Raw genomic sequence first — 25,666 nt, 5'->3', positions numbered from 1 at the left:
GATGAATTGCCCCTTTCCTTTAAAGAGACTGATTCTGATCAACAAAGTCAACTTTAAATCCATTGCCTGGAACAGTCAACTCTAGAGCATTAGAGATCCCCAGAAATCATTCCCTTTATCTCCTCTCTGGCTGAAACAAGGTTTGTTCCTGTCCTGGGTTCCCCCATCTGTCCACTTTCTTCACAGGCAGGTGGGCAGTGGGGAGTCAGAAATCACTCCAGATTGGCAGCAGGACGTTCGTACTTCAACCCTCTGTGAACAACTGGGATTTATATTAGTTTACTATGTCATGTAACAAAACCTCAAGGACTCTGGGTTTAGAGATATAGTCCAGGGGTTAAAACAACTGCCTTGTATAAAACTGATGCTGGTTCAATCCTTAGAACACATATGATCCCCTAAGCACTGCCAGGAGTGACTCCTGAGAACAGAGCCAGGAATAAGCCCTGAGCACCCTGCAGATCGTCCACATCCCACCCCTCTCCCAATAAACAAATAATAGCACTGCACTGTAGCAATGTCCTCCCGTTGTTCATCAATTTGCTCAAGCGGGCACCAGTAACGTCTTCATTGTGAGACTTGTGGTTACTGTTTTTGGCATACCAAATACGCCACTGGGAGTTTGCTAGGCTCTGCCGTACGGGCAAGATACTCTAGGTAGCTTTCCATGCTCTCTGAGAGGGATGAAGGAATCGACGGAGGAATTGGCCACATGTAAGGCAAATGCTCCAGCCCAAAAACAAATAATAAAATCAATAATTACATATCTTCTTAAAAATACCCAGTTTTCTTCTGGATTTCTCTTTCCTCGCAATCATATATGGCTAATTTGGCTCTCTTTGCCAGCCCTTAGTAATTTATAGGGTAAGGTAAAGGGCCCCTTTGTCCCCTGCCCACTATTTCAGCACTTCATTCTTTCCTTGCTCTTGGTTCAGAGGAATACCACAGGGATTCTGCTACGCCCATTCGCCTTGCTTTTCAGAAGAGGTGGAGTTGGTGGAGATCATCCCAAAGAAGTACCTTCGTTTCTATTGCTGTGAGATTTGGGTAACCACCCAGAGAGGAGCTAGCATGTGGCTCTTCCTGTCCCTGGAGGCACACAGCATCTCTGCACAGTTCTCCACAGCACTCCACGCTCCTGCAGGGCACCCCAGAGCCTTCCCGGGGGCGGGGGGGGGGGGGGAGGGGATTAAACTCTCTGCAGTAAAGCAAAATGAGGTGAGACCAGGGAGGAGGCACAAATGTGGGCCCCTTTTCTCCCCCAGTTCATTAGCACATGACACTGGTCTTGGCTTCCCACAAGGTGGCTGGGACTAACCATCAGTTTGGCACTGTGCAACTGTGTGAACACCAAGCAAGCATGTCACTTCATCAGCACCCTTTCCCCCTCACCCCATGGCATGAACTCACATTTCCCTTCCCAGGAGCCCATCCAGGTTGGCCCAACCTGGTGGCGGACTCTGGACTTGACAGGCCACGGGCTGGTGGTGACTCAGGGTGAGTCAATAGGGCCCTGTGCTGTGCAGTCTGCCACACCTCCTCCCCCGCCCCGGAGGGCTTCAGAGATGCAGAGGAAGACCTGGGGTCTCCACTGAAGAGCCCACACCAGCCTGCCTGCACCTACAGCATGAGGAGGTTGCTGTAATTTAGGCCTTTAATGCCTTCTGCTTTTTGTTGCATTTCCTTCTGAGACTTTCAGGCTTTTATTTGAGTTAGGAGAATGTCCTTAGAAATTATTTCTTCTGAAACAAATTATATGTCCAAGACGGGCAGCTGTCATCAATGTGTAAGGTAGAAGCCAGTGCGTGTCCGAGAGAAGCAATGTTTCTCCCTGCCCCCGACATTATCACATCTTTATTTGAAGTAATATTACATTCCACATCTTAGTAATAAGGTATGCCATGCACATGAATATTCTGGAGAAACAAAACTTATCTTTGAAAACATTTAACGCTTAAAGAAACTTATTGGGTTTGTTTGTTGTTTGTTTGTTTGTTTGTTTGTTTGAATCACCATGAGATACACAGTTACAAAGCTACTCAGGATTGGGTTTCATTTATACAGGGTTTCAACACCCATCCCTTCACCAGTGTTCATTTCCCACCACCAATGTCTCCAGAGTCCCTCCCGCCACCCCCATTCCCACCATTCTGCCTCTATGGCAGGCATTTTCTTCTCTCTCCCCTCTCACCCTCCCCATTTTCCTCTCCCTCCCCCTACCCCTCCTCCCCTCATTCCTTCTCCCTCCCTGGCCTCTTTCTCCTTTTGGGCATTATGGTTTGCAATCCAGATACTGAGAGGCCACCATGTTTGGTCAATTTTCCATTTTCAGCACACATCTCCCATCCAGAGCAGTCATTCCAACCATCATTGGGAAGCCATTTGAGACCCAGTGGTCCTCAGACTCTCTGTGATGTGAAGAGCACCACAGTCTGGGTACAAATGAAGGCCTGAGCTGTGCACCTGGGACAGTTTCTGCACGAGAACAGGCAGCGACTACTCCAAGGCCACCGCTTGCCAGCTGCTGTAGACTGAACATTGGTGTCGCCATAAAACGTGTTACGTGGACGCCTCCATCTCCATATGACGTCATCAGGGATGGGGCTTTGGGCAGGGCTAAGAGGAGAGGGCAGGAAGGTGGGGATCTTCTGGAAGGGGGCTGTATGAAAAGAGGAAAAAGGTTGGGGAGAGCTCAATGGGTTGAGTGTCTGCTTTGCAGGCAGAAGACCTGGGTTTATTCCTTGCTACCGCATGGTCTCCTGAGTTCCACCAGGAGTGACTCCTGAGCACAGCTGGGTATTGCCCCCAAATCAAAAAAACTTAAAGAGTGAAAAATGCAGAAGAGACCAGAGTTCTCTCTCCAGCCTGTGAGGGCACAGCAAGCAGATGGCCTGTAAATTAGGAGGTGGCTGATGCATCCTGGTACATAAGTCTGAGGGTTCCCCAAGAGGCCCGGAGGATCCCACTCACTCATCAGACACACAGGTGTCCTTGCTGGGCCGTCCTGCCTTCCCATCCTGCCTCCTGTCTAGGCCCTTCCTCCTAACTTCATCCAGTTCATCCAGCAGTTTCCTTGGGTGGGCCATATCCAGTGAGAGAACTTTCTCAGAAGTGATATGAAGTTCCAAGCACCAGGCACCTGACAAAGTTGCATCACAGACATTTGAACCCAAACTAGACTTTCCTTGGTGAAAAGTATTTGTTTGCCACTGAGTACAAGATACCTGTTCTAGTTCTCATTTAGCCAAGGATCCCAGTTGCCTCTTCTCTCTAGGACGGAAACCCTTCCTGGAGTGAAAAGATGAGGGGACAGTCCAAGGTTCTGGAGAATCCTGATTACCCATTCTCATCACCCAGAAGCCAGCAGCAAGTTTCCAGAAAGCACCTTGGTGACTATAACCCCTGCCTTCCTTCCTGTAGGGGTTCTTATATTAAACTGTATGAGGGCCAGTGGAAGGACAACAGGAGGAGGATTAGGCTGAGGATGTGTGGGTGAGGTCATGAAGAAAGCTCATTCTGCAAAGGGCAGGGGGACATGAGAGGCAGGGCTGTGACTTGGTTTCTGCGTCCCATTCATGGGCCCTGGATAAGCCCCCTCAGCCCCCTTGGAGGTCCTCACTGAGCATTGTAAGGATGGAAGTTGAGCCTGGTGGAATGCATGCTCTGTCCATGGCCGGTGTGAAGGAAGAGGTTTGGGCTTCTCACCTGGGGATGGGGCACCTCACCCTGGTCCACGGCACTGTAGCACTGTAGCACTGTCCTCCTGTTGTTCATCGATTTGCTCGAGCAGGCCCAGTAACATCTCCACTGTGAGACTTGTTGTTACTGTGTTTGGCGTATTGAATATGTCACAGGGAGCTAGCCAGGCTTTGTCATGCCCAGGGCACATTAGGCAAAATTGAGAAAGACCGTTTTTGGGTTATTCTGCCTAGAAGGAGGAGCTACTGATACTGAGTGAGCAGAAGCCAGGATGTTGGCTGACCTCTCCCCTCTGTGCCAGGGACAGCCCTGGGCATCAAGCATGGTCCAGCTGGTAGACTGTGACCCAGGCCCTATGTATGGGTGCTCCAGGGAGCCAGCTGGCCAGGAACAAATGCTGGCAAATGCTCTTGCTCAGACAGGAAAGTGGTAGAAAAGTCAGCCCTCTGTGGGCTGGTGCGAGTCCAGAGAATTGGTGCCCGTGGAGGAGCACAGAACCATGGCCCAGGTCCCCGGGAGAAGCCTCTTCGCAACCCAGCGGCAGACCGTGTAAACATGAACAGGCTTGCGAAGAAATTCATTCATTGCTGGCGATCTCATTACCCACGCTGGGCCACTCAAATTCTCCCTCCTCCCCCTCCAATACCTCCCGCCGCTAAGTGCCATGGCTTCTCCTTGGGGTTCTGATTAGACTGTATCTGCTACGTGGGGGCCAATCAATTTCAAATTGCTTGAAGATCAAGTACCAATGCCCCCGCCCCCCCATACCTCATGTGTCCTGTCCCCAGCTGCCCTAGTTGCTGGCTACAAACAGCAGATCGGGCTTTGGGTGGTATCATTCCATGTCTTCAACCAGAGACATCGAGATAATAACTTTCCAAATATTGTCTTACGAGATGCTTATCACTGTAAAACAATATTTTGCCACTAAGCAGTGAGCAGGGGTCAGTATCATTGCAGAAACATGCGGTTGGGGAGGGGAGAGGAGGTCAGGGTGCTGTCAGGAGACTGGGGGAGGAGGGGGAGACCAAGTGGGTTAGCCAGTGGGCTTCAAAGAGACTTCAGGGTCCCCCGGTCAAGGCAGGGGGCTCGGCTGGAAGGACTGGATTTTGAGCTCTTCTGGAAATAAGGCAGGACGTAAGTAAGACCAGATCAGTTACAGGGACCAATTAGAGGGGAAATCGCTCTTTACAGGGGGTGTAGTGGGGGGCCCTGATATGAAAGACCCCTCCCCTGCTCTCAGGGAGCTTATCACCGACAAGGGAAGTTGGGAGCAAGGCAGCAAGCATCGGCTCCAGGGGAGTTAGTCTCTGGTTTCCAGCAAACACACGGAAGTAGCAGGACCAGCCACCACCCACCGGAGCATTCAGTTTGGCTTCCTGCTGTTACTTGGGGCTCAATGGACGTGATCTCGGGACCCATCTGAGTGTGCAGAGGGGAAGGGCTGGAGGGAAGGGAGGACAGGGTGTTGGCAGAGGAAACATTCCTGCCATTTTGGCCAGAAACGCCCCACCTCCCCCCAAGTTAAGGCTCTTGAAGTTGCTGCCCCACGCAGGTAGCAGAATCCCCCTAGGAAGGTCCTGTTCTCTGAAGGCCCTTCCCAGGCAGACCCCGATGGACAAAAATGGATGCAGATGGGAAGGAAGGGGCCAGTGTGTATGATCCATTTCAGTTGGGTTGGGTTGTGCTGGATGGGGTTTAGGTCCTTCAGAGCGGGTAGAAAGAAGGTCTCGTGCTGCTATGACCTTATGAAACAACAACTCCCTCCCCACTCCCAACTCCAAAATTGTCTGTAACACTCCTGGCTCACCCCAAACTCTGACTCAAGAGCACTTACTACTTTAGCTGTGTGATTTTAGGTGAGTTCCTTAACCTCTCTGTACCTTAGCCATCTCATTCCTGAAATGGTGACATTCCCCTTCTTATGGAATAAGGGAATGAATCAGGTAGAAAGCACTTAGAACACTGCCTCAGATAAGGCAAAACCACCGCATTAGTTTGTATTGTTAGATGATTATTCATGTGAGGACTAGATGGGCAATTCTCTGTACCCCACAGTATCTGGGGCTCACCACCCTCGGTGCTGGGCCTGGCAGACAGGGCCCCTCTCTGAAAGAGTGGACATTTCACTGTTTCCCACACTGGAGAGGGGGTAGACAAACCCCAAACAACCCTTTACCTCTTGTGTAACAGTCAAAAGTTTCTGGGGCTGGAGAGACGGTGCAGCAGGAAGGGCACTTGCCTTCCACATGGTGGGCCCAGGTTCAATCCCCAGCACCCCATGGGGTCCCCAGAGCTCCACTGGGAGTGATCCATGAGCACAGTGCCAGAAATAAGCCCTGAGCACAGCTGGGTGTGAATCCCAATGGGGGAAATTTTTTTAATTAAATAATAAAAAATAAAATAAAGTCTCAGGGCCCCCAGAGAGATAGTTCAAAGATTAAGGCATGGGGCTCTAACCGCAACACCACCAGGGGTCACTCCTGAGCCCAGAGCTTGGAGTGGGCCCCACGAAAGAAATAAAGCTTCAGGCAAGGGATGGTGCCTCTGTACAAGATCACAAAGAGAAAAATGAAGCCCAAGGCTGACGGAGAAGCATCTACCCAGAGGGATTTGTGTGTGTGTGTGTGTGTGTGTGTGTGTGTGTGTGTGTGTGTGTGTTGGGGGGAGGGGCAGTGGTTGATTGAACAGAGGAAGGGGAGGGAGCAAACACAGGGGAAGCAGAACTGTTTTGCTTCCAGAAGGTTTTCTGGAAGCTGGGCTGTGGACTGGAGGAAGGAGAAGGAAGGAATTGGGTTCAGATGCAGGCAGAAGGGGGCTGGAGAGATAGCACAGCAGGTAGGGTGTTTGCCTTGCACACTGTCAACCCGAGTTCGATTCCCAGCATCCCATATGGTCCCTTGACCACCGCCAGGAGTAATTCCTGAGTGCAGAGCCAGGAGTAACCCCTGTGCATCGCCGGGTGTGACCCCCCCCCAAAAAAAAAGCAAAACCAGATGTGGACAGAAGCCATGTCTGGGCTGGGTGAAGATTGGAGTTCTGGATTGGGGCAGCTCTTGTAAGTGCCTCACCGGGGGTCAGGACACCTGCAGTGTGTGTTGGTCCAGGTGGGTGAACTAGAAAGGCCAGTCTGGGCTCAGCAGGCCAGAACCTTTCTCGGGTGCTGGCGATGTTGACAGTAAGGGCACTTCCGGCCCAGCTGCCTGCTTCTCCTGGGGGTCAGGCTGCTCAAGGTCCCCCATCCTGCTGGGTGGAAGTGCCAACCCCAGCACCTCCTATGCCCTATTTTGAACAAAAGCACTTTCTGGAACAAGGAAGTTCAGGTTTCTGCATCAAGTCTGGAAGGCCACGATTCTTCACCACCACCCCCTGCCCCCCCGAGAAACTGGGCAATAGCCAGCAGTGAAGGACCTCCACACAGCAGTTGCTCTATGACCGGGGTTGGGGGGAGATGGCGCATACTTGGTCACGGTGCTCACACACTCAGCTGCTATGCTGGGTGCTTGCAGAATGCTCACTGGTGTGGACTCATCCCCACAGTGCTCACCCAGGCATAGTTCATACTCTCTTACATGCCTGCCTGTGCCCCAAGTGTGTCCTCTGTTGAGACCTTGGAGTTCCCACAGCAGAGCTGCTGGGATTGAGCCATGTACATGCATCACTGACTCTGGAGATCGAGCACACTTCACACGTTCAAGGTGAGTACTCCGAGCTCCTGGCCCTTCCCCCCAGCCCCCATCCTGAGGGACTCTGGAAGTGTCACAATGCAACTCAGCTGGTGTTGCAGAGAGGTCTCCCCACTGTCTGAGAAGGCTCTGGAGACAGCCTTGTGGGGAGCTGGTGAGCCGTGGGCGCAACTGGACCTGAAGTTGGCAGGGAAGGAGGGAGAAGGATGTGCTCAAGTGACCTTGGGAAGGGTGGGGGGGGACATGTTGGTAGTTGGGGGGCAGAGGAGAGTCATGTGGGAGACGTAAAGATTTCCTAGCCTGACTCTAGGGTTTGCCCCGAGTCTCTTGGGGACATTATTTGTCAGGGGACATTGTTTGTGATGGACAGCAGTTCTCAGAGCTTACTCCTGGCTCTGAGGGACCACTCCTGGTGATGGTCAGGGGGATCATATGGGGTGTTGGGGATCTAACCTTGTGGAGCATGGCAACAGGCCCCAAAGCAGATAGATCTGTTCCTGCCTAGAAGATAAAACCTGTCCCTACATAGTGACCCAGCAGGGAGTATCTGGGCACATTTTACAATTTTACCAGGTATCCATCCTTGAGTCTCACCCAACTCCCCCACCCCATGCCCCCTGCAAGAACTGTCACCTAACTGCAGCATCTACCCCTGACCTGGCTCCCCGCCCCTACTCCCACCACCCATCCATCCTGCAGCAGCTGTCTCGGTCACCCTAGAACAGGGCTGGGACCTTATTTCTGCCCAGGACCACGTGGGTATTTATAAAATACAACTCAGACAGAGATCTGTGGGCAGCTGATGAGACGCATGTGTGTCTGTCCCGTCGCGCACTATGGGGCCAGTCCCCGGGATTTCATAAGCATTCTATGGTCTACGGGCTGATAGCCCTCCACCCCTGCAGAGGGAATCCAACTGGGCACCTGCCTGGTGGGATGCAGTCAACTAGAAAGACCCACTCAAGGGAGGTCAGGTTCTGTGCCCACCGATTCCCTGGGCAGAGTTTCCTATGTTCTCTCTAGACCTTGAAAGTTAAGGTGCCAGGTTTAAGTCCTACCTCCCAGCCTTCATAGGTGACCTGTGCACAGATGGTCCCGGATGGCTGGACATATGGCTGGTATTGATGGGTGTGATGGATCACAAGTGCTCAGGGAAACTCCTAGGAGAAGCAAAACCCACAGCTGCCCCCCAGACAGACCCCGTGATTGAGGCTTGGTTTCTTCAGGTGCAGAGAAGAGGGCCTCAGTCTCGGGATTACCTGAGGACGCAGGCAGGGGAGAGATCTAGCAGACACCGAGCAAGGCAGCCGACAGAAAGTTCTAAAGCTGAGCTCGCGCCAAGAACTGCTCACAAACCCAGTGCTTCCCTTTCATTTCTCCCTCGGAGAAGGAGACATTCTGAAAACTACAGTCATTTGAAGCCCTCCTTCATTATTAATTTTATAGAGAGTTATTTTGTGGTTCTGGTTTTTTTTTTTTGGTAATTAGATGCTGTAAAAAAATTTTAGTGATTTTCTCTTCTTTGTAATTAGAAATAGCGATTAGAGTATCTTTTATATTACATGGCATTTTTCCTTTAAACAATTGTATACATTTTGTATTCTTTGCTTTTCTCCATACAGACTTTAATGAGAATGGATTCATTGTGTACCATAATTTGCTATTATTATAGTGTGTCATGAAAATGAGTTATTTCCGTCACAAAAATATAATGCCCAGTGTAATGTATTTTTTGCTGGTGGGTTTTTAATTTTTTTCCCCCCTTTCGGGACAGGGGGAGATGTATTTGCCAAATGTAGAACCCACTTGAACCTGAGAGGCTGGGGGTTTGCCACATGAGCTCTGCTTTGCAGAGTGTGGGGGGTGCTTGTTCTTTGACTGTACCCAGTAAGTGGGCAACAGGAACAGGCGCTTTCCACGGTGCATAAAAAAGCACAGGGGACCCGACTGCCTGGGGAAACCAGGGGCAGGTTAGCGTCTGAAGACTTGAGCAGACTGGCGTTGCTGAGGTTTGTCGGGGGTGGGGGAAGGACCTTTGGCAGACCCCCTGGTTCTCCCTGTTGCTCGGTATAAGCTGCCAGCACGAGAGACTCCCACGCTCAATTGCACATGGCATAGCCTGGCCCATGCACGAAGTATGACAGCCGGCTCGGAGCTGGGATCATGGCCTGTCTCTTGGGGGTCTTCCAGCTGCAGCCCGTGGGAGCCGAGACAGGGGTGGGGGAGCTCCACAGCACCCCTCAGAGCCTGCTTTAGGGCCAGGGAGGTTGTCTGGATTTGGGACCTTGGATTCCAGGAAGGGAAGTGTGTGTGGGGGGCGGGGGGAGAGGGAGGGGGATGGGGGGTAGCAATGCACCAGCCAGCCTTGGTCCTAGAGAACTCTCTGTAATGGGATGTCACCCCCCATCAGAGTGGGAATCATTATGGAATCGAAGCACAAGGAGTATGACACACATGCCAATGAGGGTGGTCCCAGTAGGAAAGAACAGCACCCCTGAGTGCTTCTTTTTTTTAAAATTGGAGTGATAGCCCAGCGGTAGGGCGTTTGCCTTGCACGCAGCCAACATGGCCGACCTGAATTTGATTCCTCCGCCCCTCTCGGAGAGCCCAGCAAGCTACCGAGAGTATCTCGCCCGCGTGGCAGAGCCTGGCAAGCTACCCATGATGTATTCGATATGCCAAACACAGTAACAACAAAGTCTCCAATGGAGACGTTACTGGGCCCGCTCGAGCAAATCGATGAACAACGGGAGGACAGTGACAGTGACTTTAAATTTTATAAAGTAGTTCATAATAGGGCTGGAGCAATAGCACAGCAGGTAGGGCATTTGCCTTGCATGCAGCCAACATGGCTGACCCAAGTTCGATTCCTCCACCCCTCTTGGAGAGCCCAGCAAGCTACTGAGAGTATCTCGCCCGCATGGCAAAACCTGGCAAGCTACCCGTGGCGTGTTTGATATGTGAAACACAGTAACAAGTCTCACAATATTACTGGGCCCGCTCAAGCAAATTGATGAACAACGAGAGGACAGTGACAGTGACAGTTCACAATATTTGATTACATTTAATATTCAAACACCAATCCCACCACCACTACACCTTCCCACCACCATAATTTGGGTGTTTTCATCAGAACCCCAATCCCTGCCCCAAAGTGGAGCCAAAATAATATAATATTTCCCTCTAAGGTTGCTTGCCTCTTACTTTTAATCCCATCAAATGTGGTGCAGTCCTCTTGGAGTATGGGTAGGGTGTGTCTTATGAGGTCCAGGAAAAGGGTCCAGGAAAAGGTTCACTCCCAGTTGAGGCTCTACCCCAGCAGGTGGAGAGCAGCTGTGAGCATGGCAGATGTTGAGTTCTGGAGGCTTTCAGCTGCCATGGCTGGGTCACTTGGGGCGGGCAGGGGCCTCACCCACCCCCCTCTGGGGCTCCCTGAGTGAAACAGTCTAGCGCAGGGTCTGACAACATGGTTCTGAAGAGTTATGCTCCCTTCCCTGAGTGCTTCTAATGGCCCTCCTCTCACAGGTTCAGGGAGCGAGCATCCAGACTTCTAGGTGCTGATGGGGAGAGGCAGCCTCATTGCCTACCCACCACAGGCCCCCTGGGAGAGCAGAAGCAGGGTCCCAGGACTCTGTGAGTCTGGACATTAATCCCAAATGGTTACAGCATTTCCTCCCCAGCCCCATTTTACCCTGCCCTCTCTGGCTTGCAAAGTTCCATTTACTCCTCGCCACCTGCAACTCTCTCCCAAAAGCAGCCCAGACAGAAAATGCCATGTCCAATAGTCCTGAAGCTGAAGCTAAGCTACCGGGAGAGTGTCCACCACACACACACACACACACACACACACACACACACACACACACACACACCACGCTGGTCTGCAAGCTGGTAGGGTGGGAAGAACGTGCACGTCCCAGCTAAGAGATCAGGTTTGTCTGCAAATCTCCAGAGATCCCATCTTAGCTCTGTGACTAACTAGCCAAGACCTTGAGGCAACCCGTGCCTCAGTTTCTCCACTGGAAACTGGGAGAAATAATAGCATCCTCCTCATGGGAACGGAGTGAGAACATTGAGATCAGCCCCAGATCAGTGCAGAGAACTGGACCCTCATTGGTGTAGGTTCCAGGGGGAGGGTGCTATGACTAACCCCCTCTATAAACAAGACTGACCAGGATCTGCAGTGATAACACAGCAGGTTAGACATTTTCTTTGCATGTGGACTACTCAGGCTTCGGTCCCTGTCGTCCCACAGGATCTGTGAATCAAGTCACGCCAAAAATGATTTCTGAGTGCAGAACCAGGAGTGACTCCTGAGTACTCCCAGGTGTGGCCCCAAAACAGAATATAAAAATTTTTAAAAAAATGCTGATCAGCTGATCTTGCACCTGTGAGGGTGTTTCTGCCCAGGGAAGGCTCATTCCCCCCAACAATACTCTGATTGCCCAGCAATGCCTGCTTCTTGAAAGCAATGCAGGGATTCAAAGAGTTCCATGATAGCCATCAGCTTTTGCTCCCTGAGGGCTCCTTCTACTGCTGCTCCAACTGCCCACAGGAGGGGAGACACTACCAAGCCCAGAGGTCAGGCCAGAGGAAAGAGGTTGATAAGTCTCCAGGTGTGTCCCCCAGAAGATCCTAACAGAGGGAATGGAGCTATAGCACAGCTGGTAGGGGGTTTGCCTTGCACGCGGCCAACCAGGGTTCGATTCCCAGCATCCCATATGGTCCCCCGAGCACTGCCAGGAGTAATTCCTGAGTGCGTGAGCCAGGAATAACCCCTGTGCATCGCCAGGTGTGACCCAAAAAGCAAAGGCAAAAACAAAAACAGAAGATCCTAACAGAGACCCCTGGACCTGGGTCCCTCACATCTCTCTGCTTGCCCCTGATACCTGGTTCCCCCACCCTGCCAGCCCTTCCAGCAACACTCAGGACTGGAGAACAGAGCCCAGGCCCTGTCCAGGGAGCCGTGCCCTCGCGCCTTCCATGCATCCCTGTGGCTCCCCTGGGCAGGCCCGCATCCCCACCCCCCTGCTCAGGACTTGTGTTTAAGCAGGCTGAAGTGACAGTCCATCATTAATACCTAATGCTGCTGTATCGAGCTGTGTAAACACGCTCCCCAGCGCAGGGCCCTGCCCCCCCCCACTCCCAGCGCCCCCCGCAGCCCCCTCCCCCTTCCCGCCGCCCCATTCTAATTGTTTTTGCTCACCGAAATTCAGATGTAATTCAAGTTGGAGAAATGCGGCCGCATTACATCTGCAGCCAGGGAATTATTAGTATGACTTTTTGGTGGCGTGACAGTGATGTTTCGACAATCTATACATATTGATTTAGGTCGATAATAAACAATTTGATTAGCCTCCCCATCCACGGGCTGTCATTTCAATCACTGACAGGGGCCCAGCCGCGTGGAAGGGGGTGGGGTGGGGGTGGGGGGTGCCGCACACACAAGTGGCAAGAATTCTCAAAATAAGAAACTCCGTGCTGATTAGAGGCCTGGCTTCAGTGAATTGGACAAGACAGCTCAGCCGCCACGTTATTAACTCCCTGGGAAAATACTCGCCGCTCCCCGGGGCCAGCCCGCATATTCCCGCATGCGGATCGATAAGCAATCTCCGGTGTATATGGAATTCAGACTCGAATCATTTGTCTCCGGCTCCTTTCTCTAAAGGGAGCCCCGTGGTGGGACCTGCCTGCTGACCGACCGGCAGTTCCCCCCCTCCCAGCACCCCGCCCCACCCCGAACCTCCAGCCCCCTTTTAACTAATGACCCACCACGGCGGAGGCCCAGGACCCTCTTCCATCACCAAGAGAGGCTCTCGCAGGTGGGACTAATGATGCTAATGGCCTCCTTTCAATTTTTAAAAAACGATGCCAGCCCCGACCTGGTGGGGGTGAATCTGTGTAAGTGGTACGCATCCCACCCCCCACCCCCACCATGACAGATACACAGATGTCCAAGGCAGGGCATCCATCCACGCTTACCAGGCCCTTCCGGGTGTGACATGTTGACAGAGCAAGACTGAGACCCTCTTGACAGGTTCTGGTAGGAAACACAGGTGGGAGGTGCTGGGGTGGGTTCAGGAAAAGGAAGTGACCCCAGAGAGGCCTCCCCCAAAACTGACTTCTTGGGTTCCAGGTCACCAAGTGGGGGTTGCTAGGCTTCAGGATCCTCAGTGGCTGTTACATGCTACTCCAGGACTGGTTGGGGGGGGACTGATGGGTGAGCAGTCATGGGCAGGGTCGGATGGGTCAGTTGTTAGGCCAGGCTTGGACTCAAGTAAACCCAGAGGTGGCCAGTGGTGAGTTTCCTTCCCTCTTTCAACTTCAGTTCGTCTGCATGTGAAAGGAGCTTCCACCACATACCCTGCACTGTGGTGGCACATGGGCGGTGAGAGGAATGAAATCACGCGGGCAGAGGACCCAGCCATGAGCCACTTGGCACGGTGGCTGCTCTGGTGAGTGGTGGCTATGTTTAGCTTCCACATGAGATATGTGCCGTGAGCTTGACACGTTTTTATTTACACGTTTTTGCTTTTAACATCAGCCCTCTCTCTAAAAAAATGGAATCTTAGAAACCCTAGATGTGACCTAGACACAGACAGAAATTCGGCTCCCGGGGAGGTGGGAGGACCCAGGGTGTGGCTCACTTTGCCACGCCCCCCATGAACACCTCTTCCTACTGCCATTCCCCCGCCACCCCCCACCTCTGCCACATCCTGAGGGGTCTCCAAAATGAGCCCAGAAACTATTGGGGGCTGTGGATAAATGATCTTACAACGATGAAATACAGGGTTCTGGGTTCAGCTCCACCTACTTTTTTTTTTTTACCACTCCCAGCAGTGCTCATGGATTACTCCTGGCTCGGTAGTCAGGAATCACTCCTGGTGGTGCTTATGCGACCATATGGGATGCTGGGGATCAAACCAAGGTTGGCCGCAGGCAAGGCAAACACCCTACCTGCTGTACTATTGCTCCAGCCCAGTTCTACCTACTTCAAAGGCCTTGAGTTTCCCTAGCTGGCAAACGAAGATAGGTGGGGAAAACCCTGAGGTCCCGAGGTTCCATGTTTTATGCATCTGAGAGGGAGGAACTCGCCATAGATTCTTATAAAATGGAAAGGGATGACACCAGTTCCACGAAGCAATGATATCTGCTCCCATAGTGAAAAAGTGTCTTTAGGGATTCTCCGATCTGCAGTTAGCAGGTATGAGGCCCCGGACCCCCATTTCTGCACTACAACCTGTATCTTTACCCAGGGGACATGTGTGTTGAATCAAAAAGAAGTGTGTGTTTGAGTCAAAACAATCCATTAGAATTGTTTATGAGAAACAAAGACCTAAAATGACAAACAAGGCATACATAAGACCAGACTTTATCTCACTTTTACATGTAAGCTGGGGAGTGGGCTTTCCTGCTGAGCCTGGTGCCTTAGCTTCACCAACTGCTTAGGGACCCCACACCTTCCAGCTGGCTGCTCCAACAGCTAAAGGGGCCCACGGCTGGTTTGACTCCTCATCCCAAGATGGCGGTCATGGATCCATGTTCCAGAAAGTCAAACAGTATGAAGGACAAGACAGACTGGGGCAGAGGGTATATACCAACTCCTTTTTAAAGCCTGTATGTTTTTAAATTCAGATTTTGAATTATAGAAAAATTACTAAGATAGTGCAGAGCATTCACCATAGCATCTTATTTCCACATTATTAGCATCTAGTGTTAACCATGGTGTATTGTTGGAAGGAACAAGCCACTATCAATGCATCTTTATCAACTAAAATCCGTAAGATCACCTTAATGTTTACCTGCCGCCCTTTTCTGTTCCAGGATCTCATTCAAGATGTCACTTCACATCTAGTCGTTAGGCTCTTGTGAGTTGTGGCAATTTCTTGGACTTTCCTTGTTTTTAATTACCTGAACAGTTTTTAGGAGTTGGGAGAAGCTTGCATTTGGTACTTTTCAGAATGACACGCAATTGAATCTTCTGTTGTTCTCATGATTAAACAAGGGGTGTGGATTTGGGTGGGGGCACAGGCTGAAGACCACTGATCTGAAGGAATGTTGTCCTCAAACAAAGAGCATCTTGGTTACCTCCAGTACTGATAATTATGAATAAAGCTATAACATACATTACCACACAGATTTTTGTGCAACACACCAGCTTTTAATACTTTTTTTCTTTCTTTTGACCAGAGTTTATCAATTCTAAGTTCAGATCAATCATAAATTTCTCATGGTAATAAAGTCCAGTAACAAAGTATTTTTTATCATTTTTTAATATTTTGTATTATATATCTTGTTTATTTGTTTTGTTTTGTTTGGGGGGAACAGTCAACTGTGCCCAGGGCTTAGTCCTGACTCTGTGCACAGAGATCACTCTTGGCAGTGTTCAGGGAACCATATTCAATACTGGGCAGTGGATCTGGTCAGACACATGCGCGTCAATCACCATACCTGTTGGATTAGCTCTCCAGCCACATGCTGCCTCTTTTTAAATGATTGTTTGCAGAAAGAGGTCTGCAAGATTTCACTTATGTTCGCCCAGTAAGTTAAACTAATCACCTGCATACACCAACCTGCAACCAGGTGAGTTAGTCTGTGTCCAGCTAAAATTTCAGCATGCTCTTAAGGGTCAGAAAAGAGGGATATAGCTGACAAGCAGTCATGGGACGTAATGTGGAAGAAAGGGTCAACGTGGAAAAGAACAGACTTGAAGTGTTAGGAACTCAGACCTCTGTCACTGAGGGGAGGAGAAGACCACTAAGTATAAAAGAGTTACACTCATTCCAACAGATGAGTATGACTTACATGAAAATACTGGAATAGTACTCAGCACTGAAAATAAATGAGTTATCAAGTTATGAAAAAAAACATGAAGGGAACTTATCTGCCTATTTTATTAAAGAATGGGAGAGCAATAATTGTCCCTTCATTATCTATATATGCCTCTTTAACTTACCTATTTGTTTATTGCATTGCTGAGGATCAAACCCAGGGCCTCACACACAAGAGGCATGTGTTCAACCACCGAGGCACATTCCTGGTTGTTTAATGGATGATTCTGAGTAGAAGAGGCCAATGTGAAAGACTGTGTATGATTCCTGTTCTAGGGCTTTATGGAAACTGTACAAAAGTTTGGTATTTGTCAGGCTTAGAGGGATGCGAGAAGGCCCTCGCAGAGCATGGTAGAATTGTAGGTCGATGAAAAATTCGACATGATAAGCTAGAATAGAAGATAAACACGGTTACTATAAATTTTACCAAATCGTAGAATGTAAAACACCCAGATTGAACCCCAATGTGACATTGGGTGGTAGTGATGATATGAAACATGTTCATCATTAGTAATAGGTCTTCCTCTTTGATGGGGGTTATTGAAAATGAGGTAAGGCTGGGCATGAGGTCTAAGGGGTATCTTTATGTCATCACAAGTTTTCTGTGAACTGAAAACTGCTTTTAAGATTTTTGAAGTCTTTACAAAACCAAAAAGGATAATATGAAGCCTCTGAGGAGATGGGATGGGAATGGCCAGGCCCTCTGTGGTCTGCCTCACAGTGGGGTTTTCTCACGACATTTCAAGTAAAAAAAAAAAAAAGTGCCCTGGAGCTAAGTCCAGTTTCCTAAATGAGTTGAGGTGTCAGGTATTTTCAGATTTTTCCTTGCCCTGCCCTGCTTGAGAGCCTGAGAAGCTTTTCTCCCTGCGGTGAAATCATCTCAGACACTTTCAAAGATAATGATACATTTTGAGTCTTCTATCTTTACATTAATTTTTTTTCTTTCTGCTTCCTTTGTGCCCTATAATAAGTCTTAGGTCCTATGATAATAATAGTGCTGATTTCATCAGGTAGCACGGTAGCACTGTCCTCCCGCTGTTCATCGATTTGCTCGAGAGGGCACCAGTAACGTCTCACAACAAATTGTGAGACTTGTTGTTACTGTTTTTGGCATATCAAATACATCACGGGTAGCTTGCCAGTCTTTGCCATGTGGGCGAGATACTCTCAGTAGCTTGCCAGGCTCTCCGAGAGGGGCAGAGGAATCGAACTTGGGTCGGCCATGTTGGCTGTGTGCAAGGCAAACACCCTGCCCACTGTGCTATCACTCCGGCCCCATTTCATCAGGTATTGTCTTATGATTATGACTTTTGTGTACAGGTTTGGGTCCCAACAAGGCATCACATCCAGGACCTTGGAGTTCTCCTGCCCCCAGCCCGCCTTTCTGACCTCGCCACTCACGTTAACTGCACCAGCCCACACCCTCCCTGGGTGTATGTAAGTACTAAATGACCTCACGGGTCAATATGCAGCATGTCTGATCTGTGGTGAATGTCCTGGAATCATTGGATGAAAATAAAAACAGGAGCACACGAGTGTCCAAGAGATGAATTCATGAGTGCGTGACTGTTTCTCTCCGGCATATAAGCTGGAGCAGTTAACAAGGAAAGGCTGCTGTTATGTTAATTCCCATTAATATCCTCAGACGGTGTGGGGGAAGGAAGAAGATGGACGGGCGAGCCTTGAAATGCAATCAGACCGGGTTTTTATCTCCTGTGCTACAGCTTTATTGTAGTGAAATATGTTTGCTCTTGCAGAGGGCAATCACCCTAACTAGACAATGCAAGAGGCAGGAGATGCCAGCCGGAATCCCAGCACCCCTGCCCTGGGCACCCAACTCCCAGCTGTTGTGGATTTTATGCATTCAGACTGCCAGCAGATGTGACTGAGCCCAGACCGTGATGGATATTTGCTGGGTTAGGCTGCATTAGACTCAATTTATCCCCCAGCACTCATTGTTGCTATTGATTGATTTTTAAATTAGATGAAGGCAATCAGTAAATACCACCCAATCAAGTTCTAAAAACATACAGGAGATTAGACAATTTAGGGTAATCAATGGAAATATTCCTTGATTTGCTACCACTCAATTTTGACCATAAATTACAACTATAACTTGCAAGTTAGTAAGCTATAAAGCAAGTGGATGTGACAAGAAAAACTATAAGAAATGAATTAATGGGTTGAAGACGGGCTGCAGTGCTGTCCCGTAATGAGGCGAAATGACTCTTCCTTCATCTCCTGCGTCTCTGCCTGGGTCTCGTCACGGGTAGGTCAAGGCACGGAGCAGGGCTCCAGGTTTGCCCTTTGGAAAACATGGTGGGGATGTGCATGAAAAGTTTGTGTGTGGTGGGGGGAAAAAACACAATAGTCATTCATCTCTCTCCTGGAAGAGTTTGAACAATAACTGATCAACCTAATTCTGCGCTTGCAAATAAATGTCATGTAATTTTAGGCTCAAAACCCCAGGATTTGTTAAAACCCTCACCTACCTCACAGACACTTTCAAATGCTAATTTGAAAGTCACACTTCTGTACTGTTATTTCCTACAAAGTCTAAAATGTAACAATAATTAAATGTAATTTTAGACCAGAACTTCATACTCCCCAAAAGCTATATTTGTCAAATTGTACAATCGTCCATATTTTTAGGAGAAGCGCATTCAGACTGTGGATTTTCTTCTTCTTTCTCCTTCCACTGACATGTGTCCAGAGGAAAAGAATTTGCTGTCAGGAGCTGAGGCAGGGCCCACAGCTGCCAGACTCATTCATTCATTCATTCATTCATGAGCATGAGCACTGAGGACACCCCAACTGCTCCCCATGTGTTCACCTCCTTTCCTTTCCGGGGGTCTTGGAAGCACCATCCAAACAGGAAATGAGTCATCCAACAGCAGTGCTCTGCCTGGGAGGAGCTTCTGAGACACTGGGGTTAGCACTTGGCTCGCTGACTGCCCTGGACAGTGGGCAGGATACCTAGACTGGGTCTCCTTTCTCCTCCTTCTCTGGGAAAGTGAGGTGGCTTGTTGGGACAGACCCTGCCCTGGTGGGACTCCCTGGCAATTGAGGACATTCAGGTTTGAGGATGGGATCAGCAAGTCCCAGGCCCCAGTTGTTCAAGGCTCCCCCTGAGGTGAGCACCACCGTCCACTTGGATGATCCAAGGAGTCAATAGGGGGGTGGCTTGCTGACATGCCCCCTGCAGGGCAGGAGGCTGAGGAATGAGGGTGTTTAAAGCTACTTTTTGATTCCTGGAAAATGAAGAAATGAATGTTTTAAATAAAGCAAGACCCGGAGAGATGGTATAGCAGGTCGGGTGCTTGCCTTGCACACGGCCAGTTCATGTCTTTTTCCCCTGGCATCACATATGGCCTCCTGAGCCCTTCCAAGAGTGATCCCTGAGTGCAGCACCAGGGGTAAGTCCTGAGCACAGCTGGTGTGGCAAATACAATGACGACGACAACAACAACAAAATTATTCTACTCTGATTTTATTCTTTTTTTTGAGGGGCAGAGGGGCTCTCACGCAGTGCTCAGGAGGCCTGGGGCCCCTCAAGCCACCAAACCAGTGAGCCCATGGGGGGGCTAAGGGTGCATTGTTGCTGGAGACCTCCAGTGTTGGGAATCACTTGGGCCACCCTAGTGCACTCATGAGCCTCTGGGACTATGTTCAATGACCACAGTGATTATGAGGTGCCAGGGATTGACCCTGAGTTGCTTGCACCTTAACCCCTGTATGCTCTCCCTGGGTCCTTACTCTAAATGAATTTACACTGACTATAGAAAACTCATCTATAAAAATGACATCTTATTATGACATCTTATTCCTACTTTGGACAAACTGGCAGGCTACCGAATGTAGCCTGCCCACACGGCAGAGTCTGGCAAACTCCCCGTGGTGTACCCAATATGCCAAATACCAGTAACAATGATGGGTCTCATTCTCCTAAAGAGCCTTGAATATAATCTCAGGGCTAGGATGAAGGAGACGTTACTGGGGCCTGCTCAAGGCAATCGATGAGTAACGGGATGATTTGTGATTTGTGTGATAGAAAACTCAGAAAATTGTAGGCTCAAAACAGAACCCCTCTATAATCTTAGTCTTTCAAATTGCTTTTGTTTTGATGCATCTTGCTCTCTCTTTCCCCTCTCCCCTCAGCCTTCAACCTACATATGTAAAAGTGAAAGCAACCCGTCTGGGTATCTGTTTTCTCACATACTATCACATACCAGAAACAGTGTCAGACAGTTGCATTTTATAGACATCAGTGCCCACAGAACAGAAATCCCTGTGAGGTGACATTGCCCGGCAAGTATACACTATGAGTCTGAAGTCTATGGGCACCCCATGTGCCCCCAGAAGCAGTCACAGGTGGCAGTCCAGGCCTTGGTAGCATGGAAGATTGGAGTGCCTGGAGTGCCATGTACTCAGAGTCAGGAGCAGAAGCGGCAGGGCTGGCATCAGCCGCCCACCTCGGAGCCCTTCCCTCCAACCAGCTGCTCTGGGATTTTCTTTCATTCAGATCCTTGCAGAGACACTTTCCATACCCGTGGAAATTTGAGGTCCAGTCCCCCATGCTTTCTGGACTGTTCATATCCCATGCAGTTGCTTGCAGAAGCCTCCACTCTCCAAACACACCCTTGCTTGGGAGATTAACGGCCACCTAGGGCATCTCTGATCCTGTTTGTCGATAGGCAGAGTGCAGAGGAATGGACATCATGTACGCAGGCATGACTGAGCACTGCAGGAAGGCTGCCTGTGATGAAGGAACCGAAGCTTTTCTCCTGGGTGCCTGGTCAAATATACTGAGAGGCATGGCAGGGAGAGGGGTACTTCTGTGCTGGTTTTGAATGATGAAATCAAAGAAGTCCACATAAATTATTTCCTAGATCTCAACTCTTCTGAACAGGTATGTTTTATTCTTCATTGTAGAATTTTAGTTTATTTATTATAGAACATAACCTTAGTATGCTTGACTGCTGACTGCGTATCAGTGGCAACTTAGGATTGGTTAAAAATGGGAAAATAGCAGGTAGGGCATTTGCCTTGCACACAGCCAACATGGGTTCAATCCCCGGCATCCCATATGGCCCCCCAAGAACCACCAGTAGTATTTCCTGAGCGATGCTCAGGAGTAACCGCTGAGCATCACTGGGTGTGTCCCAAAAAGCAACAACAAAAAAGGGAAACAATAATACTCATCTGACTGATCTTCTTTTAAATCCATGTTCACGGGGACTGGAGTGATAGTACAGTCGGGAGGGCATTTGCCTTGCACGCGTCTGACCCGGGTTCGATTCCCAGCATCCCATTTGGTCCCCCAAGCACTGCCAGGAGTAATTTCTGAGTGCATGAGCCAGGAGTAACCCCTGTGCATTGCCGGGTGTGACCCAAAAAGCATAATAAATAAATAAATAAAATAAAATAAATCCATGTCCATGAAGGTGATGACACTCAATTCTATATTTTTATTTAGTCACACCTGATAAAGAACACATATGAAGAAATTTTTTAAAAAAATGAAATACCCCCCCCCAAAAAAAACCCTAAAGAGCTCTGGGTGCTTCCTCTCACAGCGCAGTGAGCACCAAGTGAGGGCTTCTCTGGAAGATGCCCATACTCTTAGAGGGCTGAGCACAAGTGAAGGGCCCAGAGTACTCCCAGCAGTGCACAGTGGTATGTAAACCTGTAGTCCAGTCTGGATAGCCTATGAGTTTCATTCCACCTTCAAGCTATTGGAACGTTTTTTGAATTTATGACTGATAACTTAAAACTTGAGAAATTTAAAGGGCGGAGGGGAAATTCCAGCATTTCCCAGCCTGGAATGAAACACAGACCCCACATTCCCACATGGCCTCGAACCCAGCAACCTGACTCTGCACATGAGGAAACCCTCCAGTGTGCCACAGACCTCACCACCTCCTTTTGCCTCATCCCTGTCTGTGTCTTTCCTCAACACAACTTGCCCACTGGCAGGAAGAATGAGTGCATCCCTCACTCTGTTTCTGGAAGACTGACAGGTGTCCCAGCACCTCTCAGGAAGCCCTAAAGCAATGGGGAGGGGGGGTGGCCACTGATTACTGCCCCTAGAACATACACTCAGAGGGCAGGCCCTGGGTGGGAGGCATCAGTCGGTATAGATTAGTGTTTGTTAGACAGGCAAGCGCGCTGGAGCGATAGCACAGCGGTAGGGCGTTCGCCTTACAAGCGGCCAGCATGGCTGACCCGAGTTCGATTCCTCCGCCCCTCTCGGAGAGCCCGGCAAGCTACCGAGAGTATTCGATATGCCAGACACAGTAACAACAAAGTCTCCAATGGAGACGTTACTGGGCCCGCTCGAGCAAATCGATGATCAACGGGAGGGCCTTTACCTTTACCTTTAGACAGGCAAGAGAAGACTAAAGCAATCCCCACAATGCAGGCAGACTCTAGGTGACCCAAGTGAGATGTATGAGGGACACGTGCCACAGATCATCGAGCCCTGCCTGCTGTACACTTGTGGAAAAGCAGGTCCCTTGGGAGGCCTGAGGATGGGAGCTGAGAAGAACAGTCGTGGGAAGACTTGACATTCTTGTTTGTTTGGGTTTGGGGCTATACCCAGCTGTGCTTAGGATTTACTCCTGGTGGGCTCAGGGGACCCTATGGGGTACCGGGGGTTGAACCCAAGTTGGGTGCATGCAAAACAAGTGCTCTACCCACTGTACTATCTCCTTGGCTCCAGCATTTGACCATCTTTACTGCAGGTTCACACAGGTTCATGGCACCTACCTCATGCTTCTCATCCCCCTGGAGTCGGCACTGTGTTAGGGTTCCTCCCAGGACTCCTGGCCCTTCCACACCTCTCAGGGCTAGGGGTCCTGCACCCTCCTCCCTCCAGGCCCCCTGTGCTCATCAGGGGTCTCTGCTCCCCCCGAGTCCTCAGAGAAGGAGTCCCAGCTGAAGCTGGTAGCCCCCACTCACAGGGAAGGAAAAAAGCAAGCACAGTGCGAAGATGTACTCTTTTGAGTTCAGGGGCTACACCCAGCTGTGCTCGGGAATTACTCCTGGTGGGCTCAGGGGACCCTATGGGGTGCTGGGGGTTGAACCCAGGTTGGGTGCATGCAAGACAAGTGCTATACCTACTGTACTATCTCTTTGGCTCCAGCATTTGACCTTTACAGCAGGTGCACACAGGGTCATGGCGACTACCTCGTGCTTCTCATCCCCAGGGTCTGCTGTTGGCCTGAGTCCCCCAGCTGCACCGCCATCATGGAGGCAAAGAGCCTGAGGACTTGCTCCTGCTCTGGTATCCAGACCCATAACCAGGCACATGGCCTTGTTAGCTGAAGACCCGAAGGTGCTGTTCAGGCAGGCGAGACCCTAGGAAAGTCCAAACAGCAGGTGGAGGGGCCAGAGTGATAGTACAGTTGATAGAGCATTTGTCTTGCATGAGGCCAACCCAGGTTCAATCCCCGGCATTCCCCCCAAGCACCACCAGTAGTAAGTCCTGAGTGCAGAGCCTGGAATAACCCCTGAGCATCACTGGTTATGACACCAAAAGAAAAAAAAAGACAGCTGGAATTTCCCAGAAGCCAGCAGTTGCTCATGGCCTTGGCTACATAGTGTTAAACTTCTCTTAGAACTTCTGTAGGGGGCAAAGAGATGGCACAGTGAGCAGGGCACTTGCATTGCACGTTGATGACCTGGATTCGACTCCTGGAAGCTCCCCCGTGGTTGCCTACATACCACCAGGAGTGATGCCTAAGAACAGCTGGTTGTGCCCCACAAATCAAAAACAAAGAGAAATTTTGCTGGGAAAGCCAGAGAGCTAGAGGCTGGGCCAGACTCTCTCCTCGGCAGGAGACATGCTTCAGGGCTGGGGTGAATCCTTCCTCAGCAGGCTCCCTGCACCTCTGTCCTAGTCTCCCCATAGCCTCCAGCCACAGGCAGGGAGAGGAACTTTGGGGGGATTGGGGGGGAGGGTGGTGCTTGTCTGATGTCTCAGAGAGAATCCGTCCCGCAGAACCTTCTGGCCCCTTTGCCACCAGCATCCAGCATCCAGGATGGGATGTGCCTGTGGGAGTGGTCAGGGAAGGACTGATGCCTCCCAGCAGGGACTGTCTGACCCAGCCCAGGCTTGTCCTGTCAGTAGTTCCAGAGTAGACATGGCTTTGGGGGGGCGGGGGGTTTCAAGGGGAGGAGAGGAGGTATTGAACTAGCAGGTGCAGAAATGGTGCTGGGGTGAAGCCAGGTGCCCTGGTTGAACTGGTTGAAGCGTCAGAGGGTGGCTGGTCCATCGCTAATGCTGACTGTACCTTCATACAGGAACTTTAGCACTTCCTGGACGCTTTACCTATAGTTTCTTATTTGTGAAGTAGGGAGCTTTAGGAGCACCTGGTGCCCCATGTGCACCCATGCTAGGTGATAGGGCTGTGCCCAACCCATGCCCATCACGTGTGCCCAAAGACCAGGTGAGCATGTGGTCAGTACCCTCCACAGCTTGTGAATCCCATGTCTACTCCCATGTTAGAAGCCCAGATGTGGAGGCAGGCAGGGCTGTACAATGAGTGTGCGGCTGCAGGGGGCCCGGGAGGTGGGACACGGCCCTTAGCGCCTCCTGCACTCAGGACTTCTCACAGAGCCGAGGGCTGAACACTGGGCATGCTTGTCCTGCTGGACCGGGATCCAGCCTTCTGTCTGGATTGGCCACCCCAGATCCTCAAGCTCACCTGAGCAGAAGCCTGAAGAGGAGGAGCAAGGGAAAGTGCCAAGACAGACTGCAGGTCCAGCCACCCCCTTCCCCCACACCCCAGCCTGAGTTTGGTCTCCTCAGGGGTTCTGGGTGGGCCGGGAGCTAGAGAGGAATTGTCTGGACAGTGACCAGCAGGAGCGAGCTTTACTTTATCATGGTACAAACTCAAAGGGCAGACCGATTAATCACGGAAGTTTCTAAAAGTGCTTTTATTTTGCCATTTAGCATGCCAGCCTGATCATTTCCCTTAATGTATACTCCTGGTATTAACACGCCTTAATCCATCACGCGCCGGATTACGAAATGCCTGGGTGTGACTGCCGGCCCTGCCGGAGATCATTAACCCATCTCTTCTCGGGGCCGTACATCATCAGAAGGATGACCTCATGGGTCCAGGGACCCCTCTCTCCGGCCCGCGCCGGGCCGGCCCTGCTCATTTGTCCCGCCTCGCCTGACAGATGGGCTGTTAGCGTGAGTGAGCAGCTGGCCCCTGGGTGAGAGGTGAACCTCACGTCCCCCTCACCGTCTCCCGGCCATCACGGGGAGGCTGCCACCCCCCAGTGCTATCCTTTCCCTGTCTCGGTATTTCTGTCCTTAGCTCCTTGGGGATGGCCGCTTCCACTCTCACCACCCCTCAGAGCTTCTTCTCTGCTTTAACCAGTTCCTCATTATCCCACCTTAGCCACCGGGGTCCCACAGCCCACTCTCCACTCTAGGGA

This window comes from Sorex fumeus, unplaced genomic scaffold, assembly GCF_029834395.1.
Source record: "Sorex fumeus unplaced genomic scaffold, SorFum_2.1 ptg000122l, whole genome shotgun sequence".
In the NCBI taxonomy this organism is placed as follows: Eukaryota; Metazoa; Chordata; class Mammalia; order Eulipotyphla; family Soricidae; genus Sorex; species Sorex fumeus.
The sequence above is the reverse complement of the archived record's forward strand: the minus strand, read 5'-3'. Positions refer to the sequence as shown.